Genomic DNA, 18,872 nt, shown 5'->3' on the forward strand with positions numbered 1-18,872 from the left:
AGGTGACTAGCCAAGGTCAGAGATGGAGATGACCTACCTAAACCAATGTAAAAAATGAAGGTAAGCAGATTGAGTCAAGGTTGAAAAATAAAAATAATTGGACTAAGCCAATGTCGAAAATGAAAGTGATTGGACTAAACCAAAGTAAAAAAATAAAAATGATATGATTGAGCCAAGTTCAAAAATGGAAGTAACCCTATTGAACCAAGATTGAAAAATGAAAGTGACCGAACTAAACCAGGATAAAAATTAAAAGTGACTGGATTGAGCCAATGTCAAAAAATGAAAATAACTAGATTGAACCAAGATAAAAAAAATGACAGTGTTCAGATTGAGCCAAGATAAAAAATAGAAGTGATCGGATTTAACTAAGATTAAAAAATAAAGATAACCAGATTAAACTAAGGTCAAAAATGAAAGTGATCAAACTAAACTAAGGTTAAAAAATAAAAGTGATTGGCTTGAACCAGAGTAAAAAATGACTAGGTCTAAGCCTATGTCAAAAATGAAAATGATCAAACTGAGCTAAAGTAAAAAATGACTAGGTTTGAGCGTAAGTCGAAAATAAAAATGACCAGACTGAGCCAAGATAAAAAATGACTAAGTCTGAGCCTAAGTTGAAAATGACAATGAATGGACTGAGCCAAGGTAAAAAATGACTAGGTTTGAGCCTAAGTTAAAAATAAAAATCAAATCAGGCCTTTCTTTAGTGTCTAATGCCAAAGACAATGGATCTTCACCATAGTGGGTTGCTAGTTCATCGAATTTGACTTTGACAGCATAATCATCCTCAAATATAATAATAAGATAGGCTGCAACAACAAATTTATACAAGCTAGTATAGAGTCATGTATACAACCACAATGTCAATCATACATGTTATTAAACAAACAGTTATACATACAATTTTTTTAACCATTTCTTCAGTTACTTTATCTATAAAGGATCCATCCTTCCATAGATGTCATTCTTTTCAAACATCCTATCTAAAAATTTTGGTGTCAGAGCTCATTGATTCCTATTAAATTATCGTAATATAAGAATAAGAATGTATAAAATGAATGTTCATAAATATTCATTAATGGGTATAAAACAAGTGTGCAAATACATACAAGTTCATACTTCACATTTGCATATCCGTTTCTCGTTGTTCGATGGTGATATAGTTGTTTAGCTCGAATATTTCGTTGGTTTTCTTTGATTTTCTACAAAAGAAAGAAATTATGTTAATCACATATGAAGATATCGAATATATTGCATAAAATTTTATAAACAAGCTTTTTGGTAATGGGTTTGGTATTAAGAAATCTTCTGATAATTAATCTCGAATAAAATTTATCCAATCTTCAACACTTATTACATCTGTATATGACATAGGAGGAATAGCCAATACATCACCTTGATCAGCCAATGGTAAAATCTATTGATTGTTAATCTACTTTCAAAGTCTCTAAATGCTTTCCCAACAGATTGTAATACAATCTTTTTATAGTCAATTAGGACGTCAAACTGTTCCTAAATAATTTAACACAATTAGTATGAACACATTGAATTTTAATTAAATGATCATTTAACAAATTTTACAAAATAGTTGAATAAACATACCACAACCGACTGCCATATACCATTATTTAGATTATTAGAAACTCGTTGTCAATTGGTGTACGTAATTGAAATCATACTACAGACGACGGTACCAATATGAGTAGCCAACTTGGCAGCTTCTTCAGACGCAAGCTACCCACTTTGATTGAAGTTAACGTGTATTTTTGTGTCACTCACTTTAATTTATTTATTTTGTCCCATTCTTTTTCTTTTTTGGCCTACAAGTGTGTCTTGTGCATATTAAATAGAAGGAGAATTATGTTGTTTGAAGTCCATAATACCTATGATTTTAATCATAATTATACGAAATACACCAAAATGATAGTCTAAATTTAACACTTATGTAATTAAATACAACCAATACCATACTACGTATAAAAATACCACTCAACAAACCAATCAACAATGTGTTCAAAAATACTCTTTAGCAAATCATTCAGAAACACCATTCAGTAAACCGTTCGGCATATGATTCAATATACCAATATCATACAATACCATTCAGTAAAACAATATCACACAATAGCATTCAACAAACTACAATATTTAAAGAAAACTATACATAAACAGTATATATAAAATGAAAGGTGTTTGGACGACTATGCTTACGATGAAATGAATAAAAATATATATGCATATGTAAATAGTAAGGAACAAAAAAAAATACCTCTATCGAAAAATATAAATAATATAATAAACAAAAAAAATAAAGACATATCGATAAATAGAGAGCTGCGCACCGATGATTTGTTGAAGGTCGATGGTGACGCAAAGATAAAGAAACCAAAAGTCTTATAGAAATGTGTTTATGGGTTTGGTTTGGTTGATTAATGCAGTTTTTAATCATTTTTTGTACTAGCAGTTTGTGATTTTGATGTTTAAGACAGGAGAATGAATATAAAAATTATAAGTGAAGGCATTTTTTTGAAAAAAAAATACCTTCAATAATCCTTAAAATTGTAAACTAGAGATTATTGAAGGTATTTTTTACTAAAAGACGTCTTTAATAATCCCAAAATAATTTTTCAAATGAAATTATTAAAGGTGTTTTTCCTCAAGAAATGCCTTCGATAATTCTGAACAAAAATTATTGAAGGGGTTTTTCGTAGAAAATCACCTTCACTGATATTCCTGTAATAAGAATGGAGGAAATTATTGATGGCATATGATGCAGAAAATACCTTCAATAAATTACTTTAAAAAATTATAGCAAATTAGTAAAGGCATATTTCTAGAAAAAATACCTTCAATAATCTCCTTAAAGTTATTGAAGGTATTTTATACTAAAAGATACCTTTAATAATCCCAAACAAATTTTCAAAGAAAATTATTGAAGGCATATAATGCAAAAAATGCCTTCAATAAATTCTTTCAAAAATTAGAACCAATTAGTGAAGGCGTTTCTCTGGAATAAATGCCTTTAATAACCCCTTTAAAATTTTAGTAATAAAATATTGAAGACGTTTTTTACTGGAAGACGCCTTTAATAATTCTAAATAATTTCTAAAAGGAAATTATTGAAGGCGTTTGTTCTAAAAAAATGCCTTTAATAAATTCTTTCATAAATTAGAATGAACTAATAAATGCATTTTTCTGGAATAAACGCCTTCACTAACCATCTTAAAATTTTAGTAGTGAAATATTAAAATCGTTTTTCACTAGAAAACATCTTTAATAATTTCAAATAATTTTTAAAAGAAAATTATTGAAGGCATTTATTCCAAAAAAATGCCTTCAATAATTATATACAAAATGACTTTGAAGGCGTATAATGCAAAAAATGCCTTAAATAAATTTTTTTAAAAATTAGAATGAAATAGTGAAGGCATTTTTCTGGAATAAACGCTTTCAATAACCGTCTTAAAATTTTAGTAGTGAAATATTGAAGGTGTATAATGCAAAAAATGCATTCAATAAATTTCTTCAAAAATTAGAATGAATTAGTGAAAGCATTTTTCTGAAATAAATGCCTTCAATAACTTCTTTAAAATTTTATTATTGAAATATTGAAGGTGTGTTCTACTAAAAGATGCCTTTAATAATCTCAAATAATTTTTAAAATAAAATTATTGAAGGCGTATAATGCAAAAAACCTCTTTAATAAATTTTTTAAAAAATTAGAATGAATTAGTGAAGGCATTTTGTTGGAATAAACACCTTTAATAACTGTCTTAAAATTTTAATAGTGGAATATTGAAGGCGTATAATGCAAAAAATACCTTTAATAAATTACTTCAAAAATTAGAACGAATTAGTGAAGGCATTTTTCTGGAATAAATGCCTTCAATAACTCTCTTAAAATTTTATTACTGAAATATTAAAAGCATTTTCTATGAGAAGATACCTCTAATAATCTCAAACAATTTTTAAAAAAAATTTATTGAAGGCATTTTTTCTTAGAAAATGCCTTCAATAAATTTTTTCAAAAATTAGAAAAATTAGTGAAGGTATTTTTTTTTAAATAAACACATTCAATAACCCCTTAAATTTTAGTAGTGGAATATTAAAGGCATTTTTTATAGAAGATGCCTTTAATAATCTCAAACAATTTTAAAAAAAAAATTATTGAAGGCGATTTTTTTTAGAAAACACCTTTAATAATTTTCTCTTAGAAATTGGAGTGAATTATTAAAGACATTTTTAGTAGAAAATCGCATTCACTGATATTCACTGATAAAAATAAAGGAATTATTGAAGGTGTATTATGCAAAAAATACTTTCAATAAATACATCATAAAAATTAGATGAAAGTAGTGAAGGCATTTTGGGGGCATAAACACTTTTAATAATCGCCTTAAAATTTTAATATAACTTTATTAAAGGCACCTATAATATACCTAAAAACTATTTGAGAGGAAATTATTGAAGGTGTTTTTCTTAGTAAACGCCTTCAATAATCCAATCCAATTAAATTATCCCCAAACTTAATGCATCCAATCACCAACTTTAAGCTTCATTTTCATTATTCTACTATTTCTCTTTTCAGATCAACTACAATTTACTTTCTTTTTTCTTCAGCTTTTAGTATTCAAGCTTTATCTTTTAGAACCATATTTTGACTATTCATTAGTTATTTACTTTAGCTTTTACTTCATTCTACTATTCCTATAGCTTTTGCAATTCATGATATTCTTTTTGGTTTAAATAATTTTTTTTCAAAACCCACCTTCCGTAAATACCCATTTGGAACCATCATCCACTTCTTTTTCCCTTTCATTTTCTTCATTTTTTAGGTTTTTCTGTACCTATTTTACCTTATTTCAACCTCAACTACGAATACTGTAAGGTACTGTCTACGTTAGCAGCTGAGTTTTAAATGCTTAATATCAGGTAGCTGATAAAATACTTCACAATAAAGAGTTCTGGTCTTCTATAAGTACTAGTCTTATTATTATCTTTTATTTAAAACATAGTAAATTTAAGTATTTTACATGTTTGTTTTCATATAAATTATTTATATACATTTGGTCTGATAAACTAGCAAGCACTAAATGGATAAGAGTTGGATGTAAAAATCAAGACTAAGTCAAGAGTACAAAGATGAAGTGAAATTTTTTTTTAATTTTGCATTTGAGAATACAAGTGAAGATAGTATGATATTATGTCCATGTGTGAAGTGTGCTAATATCAATTAACAAATATGTGAAGTTGTTTTTTAACATTTAATTTATATTGGATATGTCTCGGGATATGTTAATTGGTATTTTCATGGAAAGTATGTATTGTTAAGATCTTTTACTAGAGTTCTTTCAACTTTAAGGTTTCTTTAATACCAACATAATCCTTTTATAACAGATGACATTGAAGGCATATTATGATATGCTTTTAATATTCATAACCAATATTTTCATAATTCGTTTCCCTAAAATGATGAATTTAATTAGTTAAATATTGAAATGAATATATTTGGTGAACCTGGGATATGTGTAGGTGACCAACAACCTAGAAGAAAAGCATCAAAGTTTTATAGGTTGTTTGAGGATATGAATGAATAACTTTATAAAAGATCGAAGCATTCAATGTTATCTTTCTATGTTCATATTTGTAACTTGAAATACTTATGTGGACGGACGAAAAACTCTTTGACTTTATTATTAGAGTTTATAAAAGAAATGTTTTCTTTTGCAAAAATCCTTAAATCTTGTGAGGAATCAAAGAAGATGACAAGGATTTGAGTCTCAGATATAAAAGCATTCATAGTTATCCTAATGATTGCATATTGTATTAGGGTGATAGAACACATCAAGAATCATGTCATTTGTGTGGTATTTCTCGTTAGGTGGACAAAAATCTTGATAAAAGTTTGAATGGGGATGGTGATGAGATCTATGTCAAAAAGAAGCTTGTTATGTTTTTACACTATTTTCCATTAATACCAAGACTTCAACGACTCTTCATGTCTTCCAAAATTGTAGATTCAATGAGGTGACATTATGAAAAGTGAACAGATAATAAATCATTGAGGCATCCTGTAAATTCTTTGGCATGGAAATCATTTTATTCTAAGTTTTCAAACTTTGCATTTGATCTTCAAAATGTTATGCTTAGACTAGCATTTGATGGATTCAACCCGTTTAAAATTATGGATACTTTTTATAGTACTTGGTCAGTTGTATTGATTCTTTATAATTTGTCACCATGAATTGTTATGAAACAGCAGTCATTTATATTGTTAATGATAATTCATAAGAAAAAAAGTTCGGATAATGATATAAACATCTACTTACAATCTCTTATTAAAGAGTTAAAGTAATTATGAGAAAAAGTTAAGACTTATGATGCAACAAAAAAAAAGAACTTCAATATACGTGTTGCTTTATTATTGACTATCAACGATTTTTTTACTTATGTGAATTTATCTAGTTAGAGTGCAAAAGGTCATTATGCTTGTCCATGTTGTGCTATACAGACATGTTCGAAGTGGTTACCTAATAGTAAGAAGTTCTGTTATATGAGACATCAATAATGGTTAGATGATAATCATCGATTTAGATTTCAAAAACATCTCTTTGATGGAACTGAAGAGTTGAGGAGATTGCTTTTACCAATTAATGGGTCTAATATCTTGTCAAAGTTAAAAGATATTAATTTTACTTATGAAAAAATGACTCTATCAAAGAAAATAGTGAAGGATATCTTTAAAGGTGTCTGACCTTATATTATGCAAGTTGGTGATACTGACACTCAAGTTTGCGATCTTAATGTTCAAAGTGATAAAGAGGACGATGAAGAAGATAACCCCAATAAGTTTAAATTGTGAAAAAAAAAGAGTATCTTTTTTGAGTTACCTTATTAGGAGGATAATTTATTACGTCATAACCTTGATTTGATGCACATAGAGAAGAATGTTTACAAAAATTTTATCAAAATAATTTTCAATGTGAATAAAAAATCAAAAGATGACTTAAAAAGTCAGCTTGACCTAGTTGATATGGGGATTCGGCCTGATCTTCATCCAAAGTTGCTTCCTAATGATAAATATCGATTGTTTCCTACCTGTTTTGAGATTTCTAAAGCTGAAAAAGGTGTATTTTGCAAAGTTTTAAAAAATGTCAAAGTTTTGGATGGCTATGCATTAAATATATCGAGATGTGTGAATATGAAAGAGTGAAAACTTTTTTCATTGAAGTCACATGATTATCACATTTTGATGCAAGACTTACTTCCAATTGCTTTACATTCATCAATGTCAAAGCAAGTCACTTTTGTAATAATTGAATTGAGTAACATATTTAAATCTCTATATGGGAAATGTATGAATGTGGAAGAGCTTAACAAATTTCAAGATCGAGTCATGATTACTTTATGCCATTTAAAGAAGATTTTTCCTTCAAACTTTTTCACTATTATGATGCATTTGGTTATCCATCTTCCATATAAAGCAAAAATCAGTAGGCTGGTTTATTATCGATAGATGTATCCTATCGAAAGGTATTATTTGTTAATAGATTGATTAGGTTGTTATTAATGATCATGCCATTCTAGTTAAAAAAATATATGACTAATGTTTTATGCAATAGGTTTTTGAAGAGGTTAAACTCTTATTATTGCATCAAACGCTATCCAAAGGGTTCTATTGCTAAAGGATATTTAGCAAAAGAATGTATGCCATTCTGTTATCGTTATTTGGATGATGTTGAAATAAGATTTAATAGACCATTGAGAAATATTGGTATGTAGCATACTGACTTTGCCTGCATTTATCTTTTTAAAAGTTTTGGACAGTCAATAGGCAAAGCTGACATGGTAGAGTTAGATGATAAATCTGGGACATAAGCACATCGATATGTTCTTTTCTATCATGACTCAATTAAATCATTTCGAACATAAGTTTTCTTGCAAGGAAATAATTCATTCCATTAAGCATAGATTATTGCATTTTTCTTATTGTTAATACTTTACCATGATGTTTTGTAGTGAGTATAGAAATAATTTGAGAGCTCTTGTACGTTATCGATGATCAAACCCTCGAGAGCTTGATAAGTTGTTCTTCGAAAACTTTCATGAATGGTTAGGAGCAACTATAAGTAATGTCATACTTCTCATTATGAGAAATCTACATAAAATGCTTATGGTATAACTAACATTAATAAAATATATATATTTATTCCACCTTTATAGGTTTAGAGTGGAAAGCTTATTAGTGAAGAGGTGAATATCTTTCATAAGGTCCAAACAGGATTGTGAAATAGTACAAAGGGTTCATCATCAATAGATTTAGATTTCACACTAAATTTTGTGAGAGATTTAGAAGTATACAAAATTTAGAAATTATTGTTACTTTATCAACTACTAACTATGCTATTGTTAGGGACACAAACCCTTTAGAGAAAAATGTTAACTATGATGGCATGATTAATGACATCATTGAGTTGGATTATTATGGCAAGTAGAAAGTGGTCTTATTTTGGTGTGATTTGGCTGATGTAAATAGTGTGTGGGTATTAAGAAAGATCAGTATGGATTTACGCTTGTGAATTTTTCTCTATTAATTCACACTGGACAATAGCTCATCAATGAATCTTATGTTTTTTTCATCTCAAGTCAAACAAGTTTTTTATTCTGAAGATTCCAAAGAATTGGGTTGGTTTGTTATTCTTCAAAACACACCTAGAGACTTATTTGATATGGGGTTAGACACCAAAGATGATGTTGAACATGAAATTGAATGTTATCCTTTTGCTGAACAAAACTTGATGAAAATATCTCTAGTACCTACGCTCGGTGGGTCCGCGAAGATGTTAATGAAGACATTTATGAACCATGATGAATCATCTATATTTTATAATTCGAGTGTTTAAGACATAATGTAATAAATGCTTGTACGTAATTAATGTCGCATTTGCTATTGTATATTTATTGTATTCTAAATCATGCATTATCTTTTGATTTAATTAAAGCGATATGTTCTTTATATATCGTAGGTTATGATTTCTTAACTTCTCAATGTCTTTATATATGTTCAAAACTAATATCTTTTATATATTCACTTTTGTGATGTAGGTAAGTTACAATGCGGCACTTGTTGATATTGGCTATGGATTGAATCCTTTGGAGGGGAATAAATGTACTGTTAATTCTAACTTAGTCACTTCTAACCCTTTAATTGCTATTGGATCTGACAATACGGGAGGTTCAGGTTTAGATAGTATCCCGTCAATTGATTATGCTGTAAATTTGAATGCAGGTATCATGTACGCCATATTTAAAATTTGATTATAATGATTAAAGCATTAGATTTTACTAATTGATTTTTTATTATTTGTAGTTGATAACAATGGTCAACGGAGGACTAAAGGCCAGATAACTTTGAAAGAATTATTTGCACTACCTTCGAATGAGCGTATTGTAGTGTCTGTAAACTTTGATAGACAACTAATTGGTGAAGAAGCTCAACTATTGGCTGGATTTCTAGGCATGCTTGCTCGTAATGGAATGAAATTGCCTATTCATTATGAAACATGGCATAAAGTTCCAGCAGAAGTTAAGGTCGATACTTTAAACTTTATTGAGGTATAAGTATAATTAATTACATATAAAAATATAATTATTTTACTTTTTGTTTACTTATTCAAACTTTTCTTATTGTATTATTACGCTAAGATTTGTACTTGAAATACCAACTTCATTTGTGTTTAAGTCATTGGGAAAGAAATGGAAAGACTATAAGCATAATTTGAAGAATAAGTATTTTGATCAAAATACTAATGTAAAGTCGACAATGAAAAATCTACCACATAATGTGATTAGATGGCAATATGAATAATTAGTTAGATTTTGGTTCTAAAAAAAAAGAGAGGTACTAATTTATAACTTTGTATAGTAGAATGAAATAATGAAAGTGTTTTATGCTTGAAGTTAGTAATATTTGTATTTCTACCATATATGCAATTATTTTTTATGACAAGAAAGAAAACAGATTGGGATTGGTAGCAGAAAGCAACTATAGCCACAAAAGTGGATCAAAAAGTTTTGCAAGAAAGCAAAAAGAAATAGTAAGTTTATGATTTGAAACTTATTTCAATGAAAGAACTTTTTGTGATGTTAAAAGGTAAATATGCAAATTAACATTTATTGTTCTATTTTAATAGTTTTGATAGTTTCAGTACATGATATTAAACTTATTGAAAGTATTAAACTTAGTTGTCACGGTTGATATGTATGAAAAAATTATTGTTTATGTCTATTTACGTAAAAATACAAATTTTTTGTTATTATTCTATTTTAACAGTTTGGATAGCTTCAATACTTGATATTAAACTTGGTTTCTAAGGTTGATATGTGTGAAAAAGTTATCATATATGTCTATTTGGGACTATTTTTGCCTTTAAAAGGCAAAAATACATTATAAACTTTTGGATGACTTTGAACAGTTTGTATTACTTCAATCCATGATATTAAACTTGTCTAAATAATTAAATTTGATTTTCATGATCAAAACGTATGAAAGGCCAAAATGCTTTTATTGTTTGTGTCTATTTAAGACTATTGTGTTGTTAAGGGGCCAAAATATAAATTTACGGTTATATTTATATTTTAACAAATTAGATAGATTAAAGACATGATATTTAAATTATTCAAAAATTTTAAACTTGACTGACATGCTTGGTATGCATGAATAAGTTACAATTAATATATATTTAATAATAACATATGTTTTTGTATAGGAGATTAAAATGGGTGGTAAAATTGGACGTATGAAACTTTTTCACTTAACACACAAAAAAAAAGATAGATCTTACATGAATGTCAAAACACAAGAAATTATGGTAATTTATAACATCTATTTTAATAGAACTTAAATATTTACTCTTTTAACATATTATCAATTAATCATTAAACTTGATAGTTATATATGACTAATTTACAAGAGAAAACGAAAGAGAAAATGATTGTTGAGATTGAAGCAGCATCTGATGGTTCTATCAATATACAAGAATTAAAAAATCAGATATTCATAGAAGTTACTAGAAATGAAAGGTATGGACAAGTCCGAGGCCTTGGATTGGGTTCAATACCATCTACCTACTATGGACATAGCTCTCAGCAATTTACATTCTCAGCAAGTCAATCTTTGCGAGACATTTCAATATTGAGAGAGAAGTTGTAAACTATGCAACAACGTTTTTAGCAAATGGAAGCAGAAAGAAAACAGAAGCGTGCCAAAATTGAGGAAGAATGTGCTAGAATGGAATAAGATGGTGCAAAATTTTAGTAGTTGCATGATCGATTTGATCATCTTATAAATTTTGTGCAACAATAATTTCCAAGAACTGATCTCGACGGTCTAACTCAGGTTTTATATTTAGTAAATATTTATATTTTTTAATATAAAAATAGCTTACTATGAAGTGTTAAAAATTGTATGGTATTATTCAGTAGGTTCTTGAGCACGCTAGTGATCAAGGTGAAAAAATTCCTTCATCAATTGGTTGTCTTTCAAATTTATGCAGTTATCAATTTCATACATTTTAATTTTTTTATTAATGTATTAAAAAATTGAATGTTATTATACTAATTATTAAATTTTGTCTAAATTAGATGCATATTTGAATGTGAATTAAGTATTTATTAATTTTAGTTTTTGAATTTAAGTTCATTTTTATTTATTTTAACATTTCTTGTTAATGAAAATAATAAATATTAACAAAAATTTTTATTTAAAAAAAATTAAATTTCTTAATTTCGTAACGTTCGCGTTCAAGAATACCACTAAATGAATAATTTATTGGCATTTGTACCATAAAATGTCACTAAAATTAGTGGTATTTTTTTTATACAAACGCTGCTAATTTTATAGCATCTTATCATATAAACACCACCATATTAGCAACATTTTTTTTGATAAATATACTATTAAATTAATGGTGTTTCAAAGATACATATGTTGCTAAAATAGTGATAGTTTCCAAATACAAATGCCGTTAATATAGAGGCATTTTTTAGATACAAACGCTGCTAATATAGTGGCATTTTTCAGATACAAATGCCGCTAATATAACGATATTTTGTAGAAAATGCCATTATTTTTCCCGACGTATGTGTAGCCGATACTTTGACTGGCATTTCTTACAAACGTCGTAAATCTTTTTGTGGCATTTATAAATACCGCTAAACATTGAAAAAAATGTCACTAAAAACCTAAACCCCTGTAGTGTTAAGGCCTAAAAGACTAAATAAACATTTCAAGTTTCAAAAGCCCGATGGTTTTAACAAAGTCAAAATCAAGAATTTAAATGCAATTCTCGAACAAAATGGCGTGTTTGTAGAAATGTTTTCCATTCCAATGCAATCTTTTGAGATTGGGGCCCATGTTTTTCCCATCAAGCATTTCAACATCTTGGATCCTTTAAAAGAAAACAACAACCTAGGCCGAAGTGTAAGCAAAGGTATTTTGACTTTTTTTAAACAAATGAACTGGTTCTTTGATAGTTTATTTGAGTTTTGAGATTATAGTTTATCATTTCTTAAAATTTTCTAAAAAACTTTAAGAAATTGCAAATCTTTTCTTCCCATTTTATTGAAACTTTTTATCGTTACTTGAGAGGGAAAAGGAGATCATAACTCATAGCCAGTGTATGATATACTACTAGTAAAATTATATATACTTTTTATGATAGCTAAATATCATGATTAAAGGTTTATTAATCTAATCATTTTGTTGTAATATATGAATTAAAGGCCAAGCTTATCTCTTGGATTTTGTTAAAAGATGCTTATTATCTCTTAGTTTAAATACTAAGTTCATCAAAATAACAAGCAACTAATCGTCAGCCTACGTTTTCCTCTTTAGGTAATTTTCATCGAATAAGATGTGATCTTTGGTATAAGGCCTAAAGGCTTAGGGAGATCCTCACGCTACCAAGTGAAAACATGGGTGTGGGATTTAAAAATTTTCTTGTTAATACTTCCTATCAACATGGAAAAGGACAGAAGCCAGATGTACAAATTCCTATGCATGCTTTTGGCATTGGCAGATCTGAAGTGTTTGATTTGAATGGAGACTATGACACTCACTATAATGGTCTACTATATTGTCAATGGTATCATAACTATACCTTGCCTTTTCTTACCCAGCTAAGCACTGTTTCATCATTTTCTCAAGCACAAAAGACGAGTGCTTGGGATGCCTTACTTCGATTTGTGAGGTGCAACCAAAACATTTTTTATTAGAGGCGTACAAATGTATTTATTCAAAGACTACCATTCTCTCATCCTTGTTCTCTCCAATTACCAATTGCTACATATAGCATTGACAACATGACAAAGTCAAGAAGAATAGGCACTTACATTCCAAACATGGTATATTAATTTCAATAGCATATATACTTTTTTACCTATCAAATTAATGGCTTAAACTGAAACTTAGATGATTGAACATTTTTTGCTAAAATGATAGGGATTTATTCATGCAGACCCATAGATCTTATGGAGAGATGCAATCATGGTTAAGTATAAGAAATCTCGAGTCTTCAACTTCTGGTCTATTGCCAAACTCACCAAAAAAAATAATCTCATTAAAATTTCCTTGAAATAGACCACCATGGAATGTTGAAGAGTGATCCAAAATTTAGTTCACATCTGGGCTTAATGTCTTGATTTTTAGGAAATAGTTAATATTTAGTTATTGTACATGGCTAGGTGTTTCTAAATAGCCACTATCTTTCCACTAAACCATTATCTATTAATTGTTCAATTTTTTATACTTCACATTATTTGGTTAGTAAAGTTTTTTACTTATGTTATCTTATAAGCTTATTAAAAGGCTGGTTGAATTTAATGAAAATAGCACAATCTATGTGCAATTACCCAAAATTGGTTCTTTCTTTTACCTCGGTTATTTAATTTCAACGAACTTACTTCCTTCTCCAACAAATTTTTTGTATTAAAGCCTTAAGATCTTTACCCATCTTTTGTATCTATTGAATTGTCAATGATTGCAATTAATGGTAGTTCAAATGTAGCTTAACCTCTCATTCTCGTGTTCGATGGAAAACATTACAACTTCTAAAGTATAAGATGAAGACTTTTCAAATCTTAAGATCTTTGAGATTTTGTAGAGACCAAAATGATGAGAATGATAATGATGAAGGATAATTGAAGGACAATAAGAAAAAAGATTCTAAAGCACTATTTATCATTCAACAGGCAATTCATGAGATATTTTTCTCCAAGATTATAGTGGCCAACACTTCAAAAGAAGCTTGGAAAACCTTGTAGAAAAAGTTTCAAGGCTTTTCAAAGGTTATTGCTATGAAACTCTAAACTCTCTGATATAAGTTTGAAACTTTGATAGTGAAAAAGTAAGGAAACAGTGTAAGATTTTCTTTCTAGAGTAATTTTTATTATTACTCAACTGAGATCTTATGGTGATAAGATTACTGATGAGACTATTGTTTCCAAAGTCGCACGAAATTTAACTCCAAAGTTTGATCATATAGTTGCTGCAATAAAAAAGTTTAAGGATCTATCTTTTTTTTTAATGAACTAATGGGTTCTTTGCAAGTTCATAAGATAATGCTAAACAAATCACAATAAAAAATTGATGAAAAGCATTTCAAGTGAAAAGAGAAAAAACTAGAAAAAAAGTGTCTGTTGATAGAGGATGTGGCAAAGAAGGCTTTCGTGGATAGGACGTGATAAAGGTAGAGGAAAAGGTCATTTTGATGGCCATTAGAGATAGTCTATTGGTGAGCAAAAAGAGAACAGGAGCGCTATCCAATGCTACAATTGCAAGATATTTAGGCATGTAAAAGTAAATTGTTGGAACTAAGTAAGCTATACAGAGGAAGAAAATAAAGAAAGTAAGTTATTCATGGCCCATTTTCCTACTAATGAAGTTCCAAATGATGTTTGATTTATGGATAATGGGTGCTCAAACCATATAACCCCCAATAGATCATTGTTTAAGGAACTTGACCAGTCACAAAAGTTGCAAGTCAGACTTGGGAATAACAAGCATATGCAAATTGAAGGAAAATGTATTGTTTTAGTGGAGGCAACTAATGGTAAGACAAAATTATATTCTATTTTCTTCTTTGTTCCTAATTTGGCATATAGTTTGTTGAATGTTGGACAACTAATGGTTGGTGGCTATGTAATTGTGTTTGAAAATGAAGTATGTGTGATTAAAGATAAATTTGGGCAACTTATGATGAATGTGCATATGATAGAAAACAATATGTTTTACTTAAAATTTCTAATGTAGAAAAGCAAGCTCTTATTGTTAGCAGGAAGGATGAATCAAAATTGTGATAGCTGTGATATAGACATCTCAATATCAAAGGCTTGTAGTTACTAAGCAAAAAATGTATGGTTCTTAGATTACCTCAAATTAGATCTTTTGATTTATGTGAATGATGTATTTATGAGAAATAAGCAAGAAAGTTGTTTCCAAGTGGACAATCATGGAGAGCTTCTAAATGCCTTAAATTGATATATGCCAATCTATGTGGGCTTATGAGAACTATATCACTTAATGGGAGTAAGTATTTTTTGCTCTGATGATTGTAGTCGAATGAGTTAAGTTTATTTTCTAACCAATAAGTTAGAGACTTTTAAAAGTTTCAAAAAATTCAAGGCTCTTGTGGAGAAGCAAATGGAGCTTTTATAAAGACTCTTCGCACTGATTGAGGAGTAAAATTTTTATCTAATGAGTTTAACTTTTTTTTGTAAAGAAATGATATTTTCAAGAATTTGATTGCATTATACATTTTAGAGCAAAATGATGTAGATAAAAGAAAGAATCGTACCAATGTGGAAATGGCTGGGAGCTTGTTGCAAGCGAGAGGACTATCGAATCATTTTTGCGCTGAAGTTGTGGCAACTACTATTTACTTGCTGAATTCTTTTCTTACAAAAACAGTCCTCAATCAAACACCTTATGAAGCTTAGAGAGGTACAGAGCCAACGGTAAACCACTTGAGGGTTTTTTGTTGTATTGCATATATTTTGGTTGATTCTCAGGTTCATCAGAAACTTGAGAAAAAAATTTTAAAAATGCATTTTTGTGGGATATTGCATTCAATCCAAAGTATATCGTCTATATAATCCTCTTAGTGGCAAGGTGATTATTAGTAGAAATATTGTCTTTGATTAAAATATAAGTTGGGAATGGAATGTCACAAACAAGATAACTTAAATTCTAACTTTAAGTGAAAGTAACAATCCAAGTAATAATGCAGCAAATGAAGGCATTGAATCAACACTTACGAACTTTCCAATCGGTTCTTATTCATCGGCTTCTACATCATACACTTCACCTCTAACTTCACAACATAGCAGTTCACCTTTTTGAAAGAATTTTCAAATGAAACACCTCTAAGAAAGTTCAGTCCTTTAAAGGATATTTATAAAACTTATCAATTTGCTATCTTTATTTCAGATCCTACAACTTTCGAAGAAGTAGCAAACCAATAAGAATGGCAAAATGCAATGTAAGAAGAGATGATGGCAATCCAAAAAAATGAAACATAAGATATGGTAGATCTATAGTTAAAAATGCAATTGGCCTCAAATGGGTGTTCAAAACAAAGTACCGTACTGATAAAACCATACAAAGGCAAAAAGCCTAGTTGGTGGTGAAAGGAAGCTCGCAGTAACAAAGTATTGATTTCAAAAAAACTTTTTTCTCCAGTTGTTCGATTTGAAACTATGAGAATTATTTTAGCCTTGGTTGTACAACTTCATTGGCTTGTTTATCAATTTGATGTCAAGTTTGCATTTTTAAATGAAAACTTGAAAGAAGAGATGTATGTTAATCAACTTGTAGGGTTCATGATCAAAGGTAATGAGATAAAAGTGTACAAGCTTAAGAAGGCGCTTTATGGGCTGAAACGAACACTATGGGCATGGTATAGTAAGATTGATAGCTATTTTTGTCACAATGGCTTCACAAGGAGTGAGAATGAGCTTACTTTGTATGTGAAGAAGCAAGGAAGAGATGATCTTATAATTGTTTGCCATTATGTTGATTATATTATTTATATAGGCTTATGTGAATATCTTGTTACTGAATTTAAATCTAATATGATAAAGGAATTTGAGATGGAAGACATGAGTTTGTTGCATTATTTTTTGGGGCTCGAGGTAAAGCAAGGTATGGATGGAATTTTCATTTCACAAAGTAAGTATGCAATGGAACTACTCAAAAGATTTGCTCAATTGCAATCCAACTACCACTTATGAACGTAAATGAGAAATTACAACTTGAAGATAGTTCAGAAAAGGCTGATGCAAAGACTTTTAAAAGCTTAGTAGGAGGTTTCATTTTTCTAACCCATACTAGACCAGATATTGCATTTTTTGTTGGTGTAATCTCTAGGTTTATGCAAAGTCCCACAAAACATCATCTTGGAGCAACAAAAAAGTCTTATGCTATATTGCTGGAACTAGTGATTTTGGGATTTGGTATTGGCAAATTACAAACTTCAAGTTATATGGGTTCATAGATAATGATTTGACAAGTTCATTGGATCATAAAAAGTGTACTTGGGCAAGTGCTTTCACTCTTGTATTAGGTGGCATCACCTGGAGTTGAAAGAAACAAGGTACAGTAGCTTTGTCATCTTCAGTATGTAGTAGCAACTTCAACAACTTGTCAAGCAATTTGGATTAGAAGACTTCTTGAAAATCTTTTTTAGGTTCAAGATAAAGCAACTAAATTTTTTTGGTAACAAGTCAACCATTGCTGTGACAAAGAATTTGGCATTTCATGAGAGAACAAAGCATATCAACATTTGCTTTCATTTTATTCATGACTTAGCTACAAATGGCATTATCAAAATGGAGCATTATGGAACAGATGAGCAGCTAGCAAATCTTCTAACCAAAGCACTTTTAAGAGAAATTTTTCTATTTCAAGTTACGTCTTGTGATTTTGAATCAAGGAGAATGTTGAAGAGTGATCCAAAATTTAATTTATGTCTCGGCTCAGTGTCCTGGTCTTTAGGAAATAATAGTCCTGCTTTTAGGAAATAGTTGGTACAATTACTCAAAATTGATTCTTTCTTTTAATTCAATGATTTAATTTCAATGAAGTTAACTCCTTGCCCAACATGGAAATGGTTGCTGTCTTTCACAAGAAGAATTACCGCTTCTTCCAGTCATTAAAAGGAGCATGACAACCGATCGATCTAGTTAGGCCAGTGAAGTTCAAAGATTGAGAATCCCTGTCAATCCTGACCAGCTATTAAATATGTTATTTATGAGTGTCCATCCCCAATAGTAACGCATTCACCACCACCTGAGCTGACAGACTCCAGGTTATGCGTGCCTACAATTGAAAAGCAGAAGCAAAAGGAACTTTGCGAGTTTAATGAAGAAAGGTAAAGCATGGTATATTCAATGAAGATTTCTGAGAAAATTTGAGGCACTCTCTAATTATCATTTTCCCATTGCTGACCGTGCACTGCAGGGCTATTGTAAAACCTGTCGAACTGTGATAATAATGACTTCCCTCTATTATTCATGTGAACGATTTTCAGAGAGGCTGCAGATCAACTGAAGGAAGAATCAACATACCCAAAGTTTGCATGCTACCATGAGATTGCGCTGCCTGCGTTACCATATGTCGTAGACACAGTTTTGCTTTCCTCTTTTCCTCTCCTGCCCATAAACTAGAGGGATATAGCCAATGATGGCAGACTTTGTTTGTCTTTCACAATCTTTTAGGGTGATTTTTATCAACCGTTAATTACTCTTTCTTTATTCATCTACAATATACAATGTTTGAATAGCAGTTTGGCTGGATGCCTGATACTGTACAA

The sequence above is a fragment of the Durio zibethinus genome, chromosome 14 (assembly GCF_047325235.1).
Source record: "Durio zibethinus cultivar Kanyao isolate XHJ-2024 chromosome 14, ASM4732523v1, whole genome shotgun sequence".
Taxonomy (NCBI): Eukaryota; Viridiplantae; Streptophyta; class Magnoliopsida; order Malvales; family Malvaceae; genus Durio; species Durio zibethinus.